We start from the raw sequence: 19,024 nt of genomic DNA on the forward strand, positions 1-19,024 counted from the left end.
TTTTACAATTGAACTTTGACGTTGTGTAATAATACTATGACACTGTATAATAATGATCAAGAACTATGTTTTCTCATTGTTATAGCTATGGAACTTCAACAACGGTGATACTAAACTTACAACCTTTGGGATCATTGGAGTACTTGGAAGTGACGAAGATTTCGAGGAATGTTGAAGATTAGACATGTGGAATAGGAGCTACTAAAGTTTCTTTATCTTTTTTGTATTTCATATGTATTGATAGTTTTGTCACTAAAATTAACAAAGAGGGAGATTGTTAGAGCATTTCTCGGTCGAACTCGCATGCGTTGCTATCTCAAGCATGTTTTTCAATGTTAGTGACCAAAACTATAAGTCTTGATTTCTAGTCTATTATAGCTAAGTCTCGGACTAGGATAGAAAGTGTAGTTGAGCTCAAGGATTTCATGGCGATTCATCATACAAGTAGAAGAACTACTCAAGGAACCGGTGGAACTTCTCGAAAAAAAGGTATGTGAAGACTTGAACTTATCTGTCACTCAAAAGTCTATCCACTCTATCTCCTACTCTTTGAGACAAGAAGTCGTATGCTATATATATAAACTTGGATTATACACATTTGGTATTTCGTGCCGAGTATACCTCGCTTATCTATATCTCGAAATATGTGTCGGTAAGCTTTTCGCTTCGATTAAGTTTATCTTTACCATGTGACGAAAGTCATAATATGTTTCAATCATCTTGAAAATTGCTTTGACGAGAAATGGTGTAACAACTGTATAACGTCCTCTAAGAATGTTGCAATGATTCAAACGAGAGTTTAGATTACAAAACCAATGGTGGGCATAAGCATTGTTGTGGAAACACATTTATGTATAACTCTTATTCCTTGAACCAAAGTTTGCGAACTTTGTTGATCAAGAGAACCGGAAGAATGGCGTGAGCCAAGTCCGTGAACTGCCGAAGTTCTCAAACCCGAGATTTTATGCCGGAGTTGACAAACTACTTGCATGAAGCTAAGTCCGCGAACCGGCGAAGTTCTCATACCCGAGAATTTTTGCTGGAGTTTGTAAACTCTGCCCGGTAACTTAAGTCCGCGAACCTAGTCTGCGAACTTAAGAAGGTTATGTATATCTAAAGATGATTTCTGAACTTAAACTTAAAAATACTAAGGAATGAAGTTTGCAAACCGTGGCTATAAAAGTTCATGAACCGATTCAAGTGAATCAAATCATCTTTGCTTCAATTGTGTCTTGTGTAGTACATAAGATTTCCTTGCAATTGAACAACTCTCTAACTAGTTCACTTGAAGTCATTTGAACTAGTTATGGTGAAGAAGAACATGGTTGATATGAAATGCTCATATGGCTAACCATTTGGTTAACTATTGTTGAACCAACAAGTGTATACGTTTGGGTACGGTTAACAAACCTAGAAACGTACATTGTCAAGTGTGTGTAATAATCTAAGTTTTCGATCTAACGGTTGAGAAATATTAGATTGATATAAATCAGGTTTTCATCTAACGGTGGATATTGATTACTTTGTTACCAAGGTAACCTAATTGCAAACCCTGATTTGAAAGACTATATAAAGGAGACATCTAATATTGTGCAAAACTAATCCCCACACCTTACGTGTGATACTAGTTTGCGTGTTAGATTCGTTTCTCCTTTAACCTTTGGTTTTCTTCTTCTAAAACCAGGTTAACGACTTAAAGACTTGATTGGGATTGTGAAGCCAGACCGATACTACCTTTATCGTAGTTGTGTGATCTGATCTTGCATCTTCTATCGCACGAGTACAATCAGATTGATTGGCTTGAGATTGATATCTCCGATAGGCAAGGTATAAAAAGTAATCGCAAACATCTTCGTTTCATTGTTTGTGATTCCACAACATCTTGTTTCGCTACTGATAGACACATTTTTGTGTCTAATTTGTATCGATTCTATATATTGATAGTGCTCATTTTTGTACTTATTATGGTGTTTTATGTGTGTGTAGGTATTTTTGGCCAATAAACATTTTTGGAAAAATCTGCTCGAAAAGTTGTGCGGGGCATCCCCGGAGGACATTTGCTATTCAGACTCTCACCATGGATAAGGGGCAACCTAATTACTAAGGGGCATACCTGCAGGCATCTACCATTCGCACCCCCACTCTAGATAGGGGGAGACCACTTTCTTCTCAAAATTCAAAAGAAAGAATTGGCGGGAAAAAAACCAGTTTGCATACCAGAGTTAGGGTTGGATTTCTAGGCTGTTTTAGGGAGATTCAATCGCGGGAATTTGTTGGGCTGGACGTGATTTAGCATAACAGGCTTGGTATGAGCGCTGGAACGGATTGAATTGGGCTAGAACTCGAGTTGGAGCAAAACAGAGGTGAAGTTACACACGGGTCTCTGCTGGCCTGATTTTTGAAGTTTCAGGGAGATTAAACCGGAGATAATCTTTCCGGAGATAGCTAATTACCTAATAGAGAGTTTGGGATGATTTGGAAAGCTCAGAAACGCGTAAACAAGTCGGCAGAGAAGATTATTTCCGTGACTTGCACGAAAAGAAAAAGAGAGAATTAATCGCTATTTTTAGGTTTCTGAGTAGTATAAAAGGTGTGTTTAAGTCCCAGGGAAAAAAAGGAAGTTATTGGAGCAGTCGCAGAGGAGTTTGTAACACTACAGAGGCGAATTGATCAAGTTGCAGGAAACCCGTATTTCTGCTGCTGCTGCTGAAGAACATCCGTTGCAAATAAGAACATCGTCTCAAATTTGTAACTCTGCTACAGTAACTTCTTTGTAACAGTCAGTCATTCGTTTTGCGACTCCAATACACCGTTGCAAACATTCAGAGTTATAGTTTTTCATCTTTTAATCAACTTTTGAACCATAAAAAAATATTTTTAGCAAGTGATTAATACGAGGAGCTAAACCCCATTGCTGAGGCGACGAAGGAAGCCATTTTTCCAATTATTATGTGGTAAATTCTATTTAATTTAATTTTCGTAATTCTTTTATGATTATTTGCACTGAACTGAAATCGAATATATGATTCTGATTAAGTGGTTGTGTTCTCAATTGATGGGTCATGCTTAGGTTAAATCTTTTGATGGTCCATGCTTTCGATTTACAACTATTTTTTTGAGAATCTACTTGTCTCGGCGAAAATATTAGAATCACTTTAAACGTAAAGAGTTACATAAATATTGACTAGATTAAATCACATAAAAATTGGAGATTGGTGGAATCCAAAGTCTCAGTGCTTTTTATAAACTTTAATACAATTTTTTTTTTAAGTTTTCTATTTTAATTTGAGTCTAAAATCGAGTCTACATAATCCGAGTTGAACGAACTTTACTACCACTTAAAAACTACATCAATTTTTGGCGCCGACGACGCGGATTTGTGTATAGATTTGTTTTTAGGTTTTATTTTTATTTTTATTATTTTTATTCATTTTTACGCCTTTTGGTATTTCTTGTTTGTTTTCAGATTTGGAGTTGAGCTAAAGAAAAAGGGAAAAAGTGCTGAAAACAAAAGCGAAGCCAAAGAAGGAAAGAAAAGAGGGATCCAAAAGGAGTGAAGAAGAAGATTTTTTTTTATATAAATATTTTATTTTAATTTTAGAAATTGTAAATAGGTTTTTAATTTTTGTAATTTTTTTTTTTAGATTTAATTTTTCTTTGGACTGGACATTATTATTATTTTGAAACCCTAAGGAAGGGTTAAAAACTAAATATGAAACTGTTTGCAGGGAAGGACGACAGTTACGATACTGTCTCGGCCCCTCGGGTTCGTACATTGACATAGGAGTCGGTGGCCTGAGTCGACTTCAACGGTTCATCGCCCGTCTGGTACGGGAGGTAAGACTCTATCCACCCATGAATCCCCTGTCAGTGGGTTTTATTTTGTGATAACTCACACCCCTGCAAAATAATGTCGAACTGGTATCACAATATCCAATACAACGAATATCCGACTAAGTTTCAAAATGGACGTTACAATTTTAACCATAGTGTGAATAGTGATTGGGAACATCAACCTTTTCAAGGTTACGGCTCATACCATGGTGAGCCCAATTACTATACACACACACACCGGTCATACGAGCAAGAAAATAAGGATTATTATAGTACTAGTTCCTCGTCTTTGGAAAATATAATGAAAATGTTGAAAACTAGTCCCTATTATGATCCTTCTGAACCTGTTCTTCCTCTCAAAGAGTCTCTCAAACAATTAACTGAGAATACAAATAGGTTTGTGTTAGAAATGAATAAACAAAATGCACCCATGAGTGAACCTTCTATACACGATGCCATAAGGAAGTCATGCGAGTCGATTCAAAAGCTTTTATTAGAGGCCCAGAACAGAACTGCTCAAGATAGTCTTAATTTCCAATATAGTGTTTCCAATAGTACCCTTGAAAATGAGGATAGTTATTTGCATAATCAAGATGCCGAGGTTAGAATTGGTAACACTACTTTTTTATATGAGGTTCAACCATTTTCATGTTATTATGATGATTATGATGAGGATAGTGCTGATGAAGAATTTGACACATATAGGCATAGTGATCAGGAATCTGTTACTCCAATTGAGCTTTACAATGATACTACTATTTCTAGTTCAAATCCAAATAATTTTAGTAATTATTCACCTATTCAAAAGGACGAGGATTTGACTAGAGATACCCCCGTTTTAGACGATGTAGTATTTCCTTTTGATTACGAAGCCGATAATGGTTTAGAGGAACGAGTTTATTCTGAGAAAAATATTGTAGAGTCTAGCGATTTAGAAACAATAGTCTTAGACGAAGAAGATGAACTCGTAGAGCATTTAAACATGTGTGAGGAGGCATCACCTGAGTATAACCTAGAAGAAGCAATTGACCATTTTCATGATTCTGATGATCTAGAAATTAGGGAAATTATAGCTAGTCTATCTAGAGACACCCAAAACTCCAAGGTTGGGGGTGATTATCATTCTCTATGTGATTTAACTCTTAGAAAGGTCCCTCACTTGGGTATTGACATATCTGCCTCAACCATTTTACAAGATTATCTTCATACACGTTTTTCTGAACTTAGTGATGTCCATAACGAAGTTCAGTTATTAGAAACCCATCCTCTGGTTGATGTGGTTGAACCAGGCTATGATACCCAGATTGACTTTGTTTTCCCACCAAATACTTTTCTTCCAAATGTGGGAATGTATGATTTTCAAATGTGTTGAATATTAAGTTTTGAGACTAAGCCTAAGTACTTTAGGAAAATAGAACTGACACATTTGCTTAAGATTGACCGCCAGTTTCATTGTGGTCGATTGTGTGAGTCAAATCTAATTGACTTAGAGGATCCTCAATTATTCAGGTTATTATTGTGTGTTACTAAGTTTTTAGTTGAGTTTTTCCAGACTCTTAAGCTTGAACATTCAGATCTAACTTCTGAGGAAACGCAACCCATGAAAATATTTTATTTAGACCCAGTTATAGAACCTGAACCTGAACCACAACTAGATGTAGTTGTCTTAAACAAGAAACTAGACAAGGGTGTGCTTTATTTGATTTTCTTGGCATGTTGCAGATTCCTTTTACTCGTGATAGCTCTATTTGGTTTTGATGACCCACAATTATTCCGGCTATTAATATATGATTCTATGAGGTGACTAAATCTTCCAATGTATGGCTGAATACTTTAAATTTAGCACTTTTTGGGAGGTAACCCAATCTCATGCAACATGGTAATATCTTTCCTTATCTCTTTTGCTTCAAATGGTAACAGTTTCTCTTTGTTCATGCTTTTAATTTTATCTTTAGAACATTGAGGACAATGTTAGATTTAAGTTTGGGGGTATGGAAGAAATTTTTTAGTTGCAGTATGAATAAATAAACTCCAGAACCTACAAATTTATGCCTATTGAGGATTGCACTAACTAATCTAAGTGGATGGAAGCATTTTGATCGTAGGAGTTGAGGAACCAATCTGATTAGATGGAAACATCTAGAAGAGTCTATTCATAAAAGCACATAGCTCAGGTGTTAGAAGTAACATGATAGTTTCACCATATCTCGTTGAGTCATTTTCACTTCTATTTTATTTTATTTTGTTTTTCAACCATGTTTCTCTAAGTGATAGGTGGGGCCCACGATTCAAGTTGTTACCAATGCTAGGGTGAATTAGAGTGATTGAGTTACAAAGAAAAAAAAAAAAGACCAGACCAATTAGACCGAACAGATAAAAAAAAATTTGAATGAAATGAAAAAGCTGAAAAAAATGTTCAGTGAATAAAGTCGACCACTGGTACCCTTGTATATGCCAGTTGTGTTGAACTAGAATTAGGATTATCGATCACTGGTTCCCTTGTATATGCCAGTGTATTGATATTAGTCAGACTAGTATCTCAATCCATTAGGATAGGTTCATTTTGGCGGAGGCCTTCAGACAGATATGGGAAACGCCGTTCACTTAGTAAACATCAAAACCATCTATGTTTTTCTATATCCATCTTCTTGATCTATCCATGTGATTAGTTTTTGACTTCGGATATTGATGTCCATAGTGCAACTATCTGAGTAGAGCTCTGTCACTTTATATGAATTTTAGTATGCTTGAGTGCAAACTCGTGTACATCAATTGGAATTTCGCATCAGGGTACTTCCTCCTGTAGTCAATAAGTATGCCAACCAAGGAGATTCTTTTGTGCCTTCCAAGGTTCTGCGTAGATAGTTAGGGTCTGGAGTACAGGTTTTGTGGGTATATCTCTTGTAATCCCTCCCGAGACTATAACTCGGCCACTAGGGCCACCTAGGGGTTTAAAGGCTTATTGCGTACGCTAAATGCAATCGACGATGCCTGCGACAGTGAGTTAGGATTTTATTTTCTATTTGATTTGCTCGAGGACTAGAAAATAATAGGTTTGGGGGTATTTGATAGACACATTTTTGTGTCTAATTTGTCTCGATTCTATATATTGATAGTGCTCATTTTTGTACTTATTATGGTGTTTTATGTGTGTGTAGGTATTTTTGGCCAACAAACATTTTTGGAAAAATCTGCTCGAAAAGTTGTACGGGGCACCCCCGGAGGACATTTGCTATTCGGACTCTCACCATGGATAAGGGGAAACCTAATTACTAAGGGGCATACCTGCATGCATCTACTATTCGCACCCCCACTCTGGATAGGGGGAGACCACTTTCTTCTCAAAATTCAAAAGAAAGAATTGGCGGGAAAAAAACCAGTTTGCATACCAGATTTAGGGTTGGATTTCTAGGCTGTTTTAGGGAGATTCAATCGCGGTAATTTGTTGGGCTGGACGTGATTTAGCATAACAGGCTTGGTATGAGCGCTGGAATGGATTGAATTGGGCTAGAACTCGAGTTGGAGCAAAACAGAGGTGAAGTTACACACGGGTCTCTGCTGGCCTGATTTTTGAAGTTTCAGGGAGATTAAACCGGATCCGGAGATAGCTAATTACCTAATAGAGAGTTTGGGATGATTTGGAAAGCTCAGAAACGCGTAAACAAGTCGGCAGAGAAGATTATTTCCGTGACTTGCACGAAAAGAAAAAGAGAGAATTAATCGCTATTTTTAGGTTTCTGAGTAGTATAAAAGGTGTGTTTAAGTCCCAGGGAAAAAAAGGAAGTTATTGGAGCAGTCGCAGAGGAGTTTGTAACACTACAGAGGCGAATTGATCAAGTTGCAGGAAACCCGTATTTCTGCTGCTGCTGCTGAAGAACATCCGTTGCAAATAAGAACAGCATCCCAAATTTGTAACTCTGCTACAGTAACTTCTTTGTAACAGTCAGTCATTCGTTTTGCGACTCCAATACACCGTTGCAAACATTCAGAGTTATAGTTTTTCATCTTTTAATCAACTTTTGAACCATAAAAAAATATTTTTAGCAAGTGATTAATATGAGGAGCTAAACCCCATTGCTGAGGCGACGGAGGAAGCCATTTTTCCAATTATTATGTGGTAAATTCTATTTAATTTAATTTTCGTAATTCTTTTATGATTATTTGCACTGAACTGAAATCGAATATATGATTCTGATTAAGTGGTTGTGTTCTCAATTGATGGGTCATGCTTAGGTTAAATCTTTTGATGGTCCATGCTTTCGATTTACAACTATTTTTTTGAGAATCTACTTGTCTAGGCGAAAATATTAGAATCACTTTAAACGTAAAGAGTTGCATAAATATTGACTAGATTAAATCACATAAAAATTGGAGATTGGTGGAATCCAAAGTCTCAGTGCTTTTTATAAACTTGAATACAATTTCTTTTTAAGTTTTCTATTTTAATTTGAGTCTAAAATCGAGTCTACATAATCCGAGTTGAACGAACTTTACTACCACTTAAAAACTACATCAATTTTTGGCGCCGACGACGCGGATTTGTGTATAGATTTGTTTTTAGGTTTTATTTTTATTTTTATTATTTTTATTCATTTTTACGCCTTTCGATATTTCTTGTTTGTTTTCAGATTTGGAGTTGAGCTAAATAAAAAGGGAAAAAGTGCTGAAAACAAAAGCGAAGCCAAAGAAGGAAAGAAAATAGGGATCCAAAAAGAGTGAAGAAGAAGATTTTTTTTATATAAATATTTTATTTTAATTTTAGAAATTGTAAATAGGTTTTTATTTTTTGTAATTTTTTGTAATTTTTTTTTGGACTTTTTAGATTTTATTTTTCTTTGGACTGGACATTATTATTATTTTGAAACCCTAAGGAAGGGTTAAAAATTAAATATGAAATTGTTTGCAGGGAAGGACGACAGTTACGATACTGTCTCGGCCCCTCGGGTTCGTACACTGACATAGGAGTCGGTGGCCTGAGTCGACTTCAACGGTTCATCGCCCGTTCGGCAATCTGTATGGACTAACTCCAATATAATTCTGAGAGAACCAACTTAAAAAAGCAAGCTCAATCAAGAAATATACCAAAGAGTTATATCTCAATTTCTCAATACAATCTGCAATCAAACAGATAGAAATCTGCGATCCCGATTGATATGATAAATAACTTGAACGGTACCAAAGACCAATGCCCAAGTGTCAATCAATTACTATCCAATAATCAAGGTCGGGTTTACCAATTGATTGAATTACACACTACCTGTGATATATTAATTATATAAACAAATATAATGCGGAAAAGAAATAACACAGGCACAAAAGTTTTGTTAACGAGGAAACCACAAATACAGAAAAACCCCAGAACCTAGTACAGATTTGAACATCACACTGTATTAAGCTGCTACAGACACTAGCCTACTACAAGTTAACTTTGGACTGGAATATAGTTGATCCCTAACCAAGTCTCACACTGATTAAGGTACAATTGCGTTCCTTATGTCTCTTGAACCCTGTCGTATTATATGCACTTGATTTACTTAGATGATCTCACCCACAACTAAGAGTTTCTACGATTCAAAGTTGAAGACTTATAAACAAATCTGTCTCCCACATATAAGTTTATTCTGATATATAAATCTGTCTCCCGCAGAAGTACCTATGAAGTTTTTGTTCCGTATTTTGATAAATCAAGGTGAACAAGAACCAATTGATAATCCGGTCTTGTACTCCCGAAGAGCAGCCTAGAAATATCAATCACCTCACAATAAATTAACTATACGGTAGTATAAGAAGTTATTATGGAATCACAAAGAATGAAACAAATAACTTTGTGATTACTTTTTATATCTTACCTATCGGAGATAAATCTCGAGAAAATCTTAGAGAACATAAAACTCACTACCAATGTAGTCAATTTCGCTTGTACCGGCCGAAATATCGGCGGAATTTCGTGTACCGGTGTTAGAGCGAAACGAAAACACAAATATCGCGGTACGATATTTAGCCGATAATATCGGCCGATATATATGAAACGATACAGTCCGGTTTTCCCGATATGGGACAGTTTCGAATTTTTTTGTGAACGTCAGGTCAATTTAGGAATTTTAAATGAAGGGAAGGATAAAATCCCTAAATCTCATCGAAATTTTTGGCAGAAAAATCTTCAGAAACCCTTCTTGGCAGCCGTTTTTTTTCTTCTTAATGTCAATGGCGAGATTCAATTGATGGTCGATCTGTTAACAAGAGGTTAGGGTTTTGATAGTTAATATCTTATTTTGCCGTGATTTGTATCTAATTATTCTTTGATGAATTATTTGTTAAATCTTGATACATTTTTGCTTTAGATTTCCTTCTCTGTGGTTTGATTTTGTTCCTTTACACTGGGCATTACACACTGCAGTAGCAATTTTTCGTTTCACTCAGGATTTGGGATTAGCAGAGTTGATTATTGTGACATCCTTTTACTGCCTTATGTTATTGATAGTCACTTTCTAGCACATTTTGACTAAGATTCAACTTTTCCATCCTTTAAGAGTATATCATGTGGGTTGGTAGCTCACTTGGAGGTGGTTTAGCAAGTCCCTGTTGGGGTACTACAAATTCTTTTACTTGTCCAATCCTATGTTCTTAATATGATGGATATGATACTGATGATTTGATGTGCGACTCTAATTATGGACTATTTGGTGGAGATGATGGAGCTACGGAAGATTATGATATCTATGATGAATCAAATGAATTTGATTAAAAATGTAATGTCCCTGTTTAATTATCATTCTATATAGTGAACTTTAAAGTTATGAAGTTGCTCCCCTTTTCCCAATTTGAACTTCACATGTCGGCTCTTATGTTTTGAATGAACTTGTTTTGTTTTTCTAAAATTGATACATTTTTATCTTGTCTAATTTTTTGTGAAACAATATAAATTATATATATATATATATATATTTAGAACCGATATTACACCGATATTTGAAACCGGGATCTCCCCGATACAATGTTGTCCCAGTGTACCGGTCCTCGGCCGAGACAAACCGGTATCCGATATTAACTACATTGCTCACTACGATAGAACAAGTAAGTTCAGATCACGCAACTACAGAGAAAATAGTGGGCCTGGCTTCACGAATCCCAAATGAAGTCTTCAAGTCGTTAACCTATAATGGTTTTGGAAAAACCTAGGTTCAAGGAGAATCGAATCTAGTCGCAACTAGGACGCGAGAAAGTGTCGGGTTTAGGTTTTCCAGTTGCTAGAGTTATCCCTTATATATTCTTTTAAATCAGCGTTTGCTTTCAATCAAAGCTAAGATATCTTAGTAACAAAGCATTCAAAATTCACCGTCAGATGAAAACCTGATTTAAGATTCAAGCTAAGTCTGCTTAAAACAAAAACAATATATCTCCACCGTTAGATGGTCTTAGCTTGTTACACACAAATGAAATACCTTCATTTAGATATGGGTAACCGTACCTAAATGTGTATATTGAGTTGGCTCAATAATAGCTAACCGAAGTTATCCATATGAACACTTTTGTCTTAACCACATTCATCTAACACTTTAGATCAACTATGATGATCAATCAATCATGAAAGATAATCAAATGAATCTAGTGTGATTCAAATAGAGTTGTTCAATTATTCATTATTTGACAGAAATATATATGAACCAATTGAATCAAAACCGGATCGATTCATAAGAATCAATTCATGAACATTAAGCCACGGTTTGCAAAGATTGCATTCCTTAATTCATAAATGTATTTTTTCATAAGTACGAAAACTAGGGCTGCACAACGGGTAAGGTGGGTAGGATATGTCCTATACCCGCCACCCTACCCATTTACCGGCGGTTAATAAAATCTTTACCCGCCACCCTACCCGCCAAATAATGGATAGGGTAGGATACGGTTAAAAAACTGGCGGGTAGGGTAGGGTTGGCGGGTAGGAGTAGGGTATGTGCACTTCTAGGTAGGGTGGGTAGGATATGGCCTATACCCGCCACCCTACCCGTTTACTGGCGGTTAAGAAAATCTTTACCCGCCACCCTACCCGCCAAATAGTGGATAGGATAGGATACGGTTAAAAAACTGGCGGGTAGGGTAGGATTGGCGGGTATGGGTAGGGTATGTGCACCCCTAACGAAAACATACTTAGCCAATTTTAGAAATTTAACCACTAAGTTTGCAAACAGGTACGCAAACTATAGCTTCCGGACTTTGGTCTTGTCCAGCAGTTTGCAAACGGGTATGCATACTTCTGTCTCGGACCTTAACTCAGGTAGAACCGTTCGCACACTAGTATGCAAAATTGGTTCCCGGAATTTAACAGTTAAAACCGTTCTCATACCTAGTATGCAAAAAAGGTTCCCAGACCTGAATCATACCAAAACAGTTTGCATACTGGTATGCATACTATGCTGTATCCAGACAAAGGTTAATTGTTCTAAACTTCAATTTCAATCATTGAAACATCCTTAGAAGACGACAATATATGTCACACACAAACTATTAACTTATAAGTAATTTTCAAGTGATCGAATGATCAATACGAAACATTCTGAGTCGACATCAAATGATTGTCTCACACAAATCGTGTAAGATGTTTCAAGGAAATTTCCACATGATCATCTTTTGACTTATTATTTAGTTTCCAAAAAATAAATTCTTCTCGACTAAACTCGTCAAGAATATGATAAACGTAGCTAAAGCAAAAATCTTCCAACACATATTTCGATAAATAGATAAGCGAGATAAAGTCGGCTCGAATATCAAATTTGTATAATATAAAAGTCTATATAGCTATACGACTTAGTCCCATTAGGAGATAAAATAGAATATACTTCTGAGAGATTGATAAGTTTTAGTCTCCACATACCTTTTGTTGATGAAGTTCCTCCAAGCTCTCCTCAGTAGATCTTCGTATTTAATCGATGAATGCCGTGAAGTCTAAATCTCAACTACACATTCTATCCTAATCCGAGACGTAGCTCTAAGTGGATTAGAAATCAAGACTTATAGTTTTGATCAACTAAACTTGACAAACAAGTTTGAGATAGCAACGCTTGCGAGTTCGACCGAGCAATGCTCTAACAACTGGTGTAACCGATCCTAGTGACTGGTGTGACCGATCACAAGTGTTTCCATATTTAGGTATAACCGATCCTAGTGATTGGTATAACCGATTGAACCCATATATGTGATTTGGTATTTTATTAATCACATGGAAAATAGGCGAACCAATTCTAAACTTGTTTGGAAGTGTGGTATAACCGATTCCAAGAATGCAAATCCATGTAAATATGAAATAAGGATTTGCGGTGAAAAGATGTCAACATACTTTGAAAACGAGCAGTAACTCTTATCATTTATTGTTCAAAGATATTCCTTAGTACTCAAGGTGATCCCGTGCCGAAATAAATTAAGAATCTTTTAATTAAGATTTTTGGTTTTATATGCTTTAATTACCAGCAATTAATGCATATCTCTAGAGAATAAAAATTAGTAATGTGCATTTACTAAATGGAGATATTCTATTGAGAGATTTCAGAAATATTGGACAAGCATTTATTGGAATTAGGAAAACCGAATTTTACCATTCATTGCATATCTTGAGAATATTTTCGGTTTTGGAAATTCTTTGGTGTCCAAACATCCTTGGTCTATAAATACCTAAGTTTGCATTTCTAGCAAACTATCTTAAGAGGCAGGAAAATTTCATTTCTTGTTGTTTCTGGTGGAGCCGTCTATTCGGAGAGCAAAATATCCTAATTAGGTGAAATCTCTTACGACCGCTCGTTTAAAGACTTCTATAGGATCAAGAATATCTACGAGTACCATTGGTGGGAAACTAGATAATTGCAGTGTTATTAGTTTTCGATTGATTTGATTGACTGACGATTGTTGAAACTTTGGTTGCACCTAGTTTGTTTATGCTTGAGAATCTTCTCTTCTGATATAAGGTTCACTCAACCTTGATCAGAGTATCGACGGGATATTTAGAACTGCTGTTAGATCTAAAGACATCTTGTGATAATCCATTGTTAACATACTACGTTCTGTGCGTGATTGATCACAAGAGATTCAATTGGTGTTCTATTAAAGATAAAAGAAGATAATTTGAAGACGAAGAAGATTTCTTGTTAGTTTTCATATCTTGTGAATTGTGTGCACAAACCTTGATCGGCTGGGATCCAACTAGAGTCGATTTATCGATTGATTAGTTGCATGAGATCGCATTCTCTATCTCTTTGAGATTTATATTGATTGAGTGCAAATCTATAGTTGATTATTTCGGTAGTTATAGTTAGATTGATCTAACCAGATAAAGGAGTTTATTAGATTAAACATAAGAGCCTTTGTCAACGACCCATCTAAATCTTGTAGCGAGATTGATTAGAGTGGTTACCAAACAGATTATTCTTTTGTTGTTTGGAATACGATCTAAAAGACTTGCTATTCACGTGCGTGACTCTAGAAGTCGAAGGTGCAGGGATACTGAGGGAACTATCGCTAGAGGTAGTCTGTTTGGTCTCAACTATACGAAGTTGGTATTAGATTTTGTATGGCGGCTTAATTATGAGAGTATTCAAAACTGGACTAGGTCCCGGGTTTTTTTCTCCATTTGCGGTTTCCTCGTTAACAAAATCTTGTTGTGTCTTTTACTTTGATTTCCGCATTATAATTGTTTATTATAATAAAGTAAAATACACATATACGTTAACTCCGCATTACTTGATAGTGATCCTATGGAGCTTGGTTTTTACCGAACCTATTATCAAGTAACACACTTTTTTATAGTGTTGTCTCGATCTTGTATCCATAGTCAATCACACAAGTTATCTTGTTGTTGTATTGTCTCAATCTCGTATCCATAGACAATCACACGAAGTTTGAACCGAATTAACGTATTGTCTCGACTCTGTCCATAGCTGATCACATTCGGTAGAGAACTTATAGGTTGAAACAAAAAGATTGTGGTGTATTTGGGTACCCTTGCTTTTCACCATGTAAAAACTTCAAGACAAGTTCACAATATTTTCATTGGTGATGCTCTTGTAGTGAAAGTCTGCACTTAGAGGTGTAAAACGTGTTGGCCTGGCACAACCCAGCATACAGAAACGCATGCTTCACATGCTATGTTCCATGATGTCCCATGCCAACGATTTAAACGTGTTGTGCCATGCTGTACTTTATTAGTTAAAAGCTTTGCACAACACAGCCCTGTCGACACACATTTTATACGAAATTTAAAATCACTTAATGGAATCTATGAAATGAAATACCTATATAAAATTGGATCATTATCATGTAAATAAAAATTCCATTGGGAAATGAAAACATGCCAAGAAGCTTATATATATGCATTGAGATAAGAACATAGAAAAGCCTAATTGGTGAACTGTGCACCGGTCCAACTTACAAGTTGAAGAAACTAGGCAGTCAAACTTACAAGTTGAAGAAAGTTGGCATACACATTAACTAAAAAAAAAACGGTAGAGAACAAGCTATATACATTCAACGTACGCCATTTCACCAGACTGAAGGAAATGTAAACAAGTTAATTAGAAGAGCTGAAAATAGAAAAAATGAAAACTACAGAGAGTAAGAAATAAATCAAGTTACAAGACTTAACATCGACGACTTGGTTGTTTGTTTTTTCCTTCTGGCTAGAGTTTACGAAGAAGAGGAAGAGAAATGTGACGTTATAAGTTTACACTTTCCTTTATACCGGTGAAAACTAGTCAAATATAGGTAATGATAATATCGAAATTAGATTACAGGTCTATACGTGTTATAATTATATATCACCAGTTGTTAAATTAATAAGATTTTTTTGTACGCGTCGTGCTTTAACATGCTTTGTTCGTGTTGTGCTGTACTTGGATCGTACTGTGTTATGCCGCGTATTTATTCGTACCTCGTGGTGTGCTCTGATTATTAGACTGTCTATTAGTCTGACACATCACAACATACTAAGATATACTAAGATGACTTGCTGTGACTATGCCGTGTTGTGATATGTTCAAATTTTAGCGTGCTATGTTGTGACATAAGCATGTTGGCCCGGCCTAATTTACACCACTACTTGCACCTATAAATAACAGTTCTATTACTAGCTTGTTTTGGCTTGGTGTCAAGTAAGCAAATTACTACTTGAAATTCTACCCAAATTATGTAAGTCTGTATTTTAACTACTCTGCGAAAAATGCTATCTAACATGGTGGAGTAGGCTAGAGATCCAGTGTAAATTGTCGTATAATAATTAAACAATGTTAGAATTGATATTTAACAAGATGTCCCATCATATTAGACAGATGTAAAATGTAGTGAATTGGCAAGAAACTAGTGAGAACCAGCCGTAGCCACAAGAGAAGCAAGGAAAGCAAGAATAGATACGTATATCAGCTGGATGGATCATGGATGTAGTTTCATTATCATGTGCCACCGACGATGTTGTACAGTGAATACCTATATATATTCTATCTATCTACAATTCGGTGATCTCTTCTGTATGAATTAGTTATAGGTTTTTTAAAACCCTAAACCTTAGACAAGTCGCATGTGATCTTGTGGGGGGTTTTAGCTTTTCTTTTTCATAACATCTCTATATTCTATATTATTTGAGCTTAGCTAGCTATTACTCTTGTTGCGTTATAAAGAAATGATATTTAGGTTTCTCTTTTATCTTCTTTTACGCTATGAATAAACAAGATTCAAATTCAACTACGAAGTCTTTTGTTTTGTAGGGTGGATCGGAATACATATCTACAACCTGACCCTCGGCAAACAACCACTCAAATCTGACACAAACTATATATATATATATATGTATGCATTTTTCCTAATCAATCTGAATCCCTCAATTGCGATGATGATAAAGTGATTCCTGAATGTGAATATTAATCAGTAAGCTAAATTGATTAACAAACTATCAATTTATAATTGGTGAATTATTAGAGCGTCTTAAACACGAAATAATTTTAAAATGATCTCATTCAATTATACATGGAGAAGGGTCTCTAGACATGATTATACTCGCATTATATTTACACTGGGTCTTTTTTTCCTAGCGTTTTTAGGGGCTACTCAAAAGGAATTAGGGGCCAACAATAAAACAAAAAAGGTCACCCAATTCTAAATTGTGTTCACCCCTTATCTCCCATATTTCGTAATACCCTTCGATATTCGGTAGTTTGAGCAGGATTCGGGTGATAAAAAAATTTGAGGGATTTTTTTTTTTTTTTGCTTTTTCGAACTTTGGTACAACCATAATCGGTAGTAAAGTGTGTTACTTTAACTTCCGAATGTATATTGGTCCCAAAATAAGATTTTTCCAAAATCCTTTAATTTTCGACTTTGGTACAACCATAATCGGTAGTAAAGTGTGCTACTTTAACTTCCGAATGTATATTTGCCCCAAAATGATATTTTGCCAAAATCCTTAAATTTTCGAACTTTGGTACAACCATAATCGGTAGTAAATTGTGTTACTTTAGCCTCCGAATATATTCATTTTTTGAATCTTAGTACTACCATAATCGGTAGTAAATTTAACTTCCGAATGCATATTGTCCCCAAAATGAGATTTTGCCAAAATCCTAAAATTTTCGAACTTTGGTACTACCATAATCGGTAGTAAAGTGTGTTAACTTTAACCTCCGAATATACTAAATTTTCGAATTTTAGCACTACCATAATCGGTAGTAAATTTAACTTCCGAACGTATATTGGCCCCAAAATGAGATTTTGCCAAAATCCTAAAATTTTCGAACTTTGGTACTACCATAATCGGTAGTAATGTGTGTTACTTTAACCTCCGAATATATTCAATTTTCGAATATTAGTACTACCATAATCGGTAGTAAACTTGACTTCCGAATGTATATTGGCCCCAAAATATTATTTTGCCAAAATCCTAAAATTTTCGAACTTTGGTACTACCATAATCGGTAGTAAAGTGTGTTACTTTAACCTCCGAATATACTAAATTTTCGAATTTTAGTACTACCATAATCGGAAGTGAATTGTGTTAATAAGTGATGCTTATTATCTGCCGATTGTGTTCATGGCCTCAAATTCAAATTTTCAAAACTTAACAAAAGTTTCAAAATTTTCTACTTTCACAATCGGTAGTTAATGGTGTTCATTATCTATCGATTGTGCGTAACTTTTTGTACAGAGAAATTTAATTTTTAGAATCAAGAATAATCGGTAGATATCGATCAATTTACCTACCGATTATGGTTGATGTTCTTAAGAAACGAAGAACATCAACCATAATCGGTAGGTAAAGTAGATTATTATCTACCGATTATGTTTCTGCTAGTGTAAATCCAAGAACATCAACCATAATCGGTAGGTAAAATAGATAGTTATCTACCGATTATGTTTCTGCTACTGTAAATCCAAGAAAATTTTCGGATCAAATTTTTGATTTCAAGTAATCAAATCCTAATTTTGAATCACAACTACTATCATCTATTCGTTTTGTTTGTTGAACTCCTTTTTTTTTTGATGTTCTAAGTTTCAACTTTAAGGTTAATGAATTTTGGGTTTTAATTTTAAACAATCAATCATAACATTAGTTTGATCGATGATCTTTGTTTTCAATCAAAATTAAAATGATGGAAAAAAATTTCAATGGGTAGAAAAGAGAAGAAGAAGTGGAATGATATGATTATGAAAATAAAGGATATAGGTTTAGATTTAGTATAAAGATGAAGGACAATATAGACAATTTTTTATTTTTAAGACATCCCTTAACCTCCTTCAATGGATGGGAATAAAAAAGTGGCCCCTAAAAACGCTAGGCTTTTTTTATACCGTAGCAAAACTCAAATTAAAACTAATTAGACTTATTTCTACGGGTGAATAAACTTCTTATCAAGCATTATTTTCTTACAAGAAAATTAAAAAAGAATTAGCGTATTTTATAACCCACAATCTTACTATATATCATTTTGAATTTTAACCGTCGATAGCTAGTAAAAGGTAAAACTGCGGCAGCAAAATGTGCTAATTTTTTGTGAGGCTGACCGGCAAGGCTCGTAGCGGCTGCATTTATTCATATATTTGAGCTATGGAAAAATCTAAGATCAGTGTTGTAATTAAGATGCTGTAATCATTAACATGGGCTTATATCAACAAAACTACCAGTCAAACTATCTTATAAATGTAAAATCTCGGCTGTTAT

Source organism: Papaver somniferum, chromosome 7, assembly GCF_003573695.1.
Source record: "Papaver somniferum cultivar HN1 chromosome 7, ASM357369v1, whole genome shotgun sequence".
Lineage (NCBI taxonomy): Eukaryota > Viridiplantae > Streptophyta > Magnoliopsida > Ranunculales > Papaveraceae > Papaver > Papaver somniferum.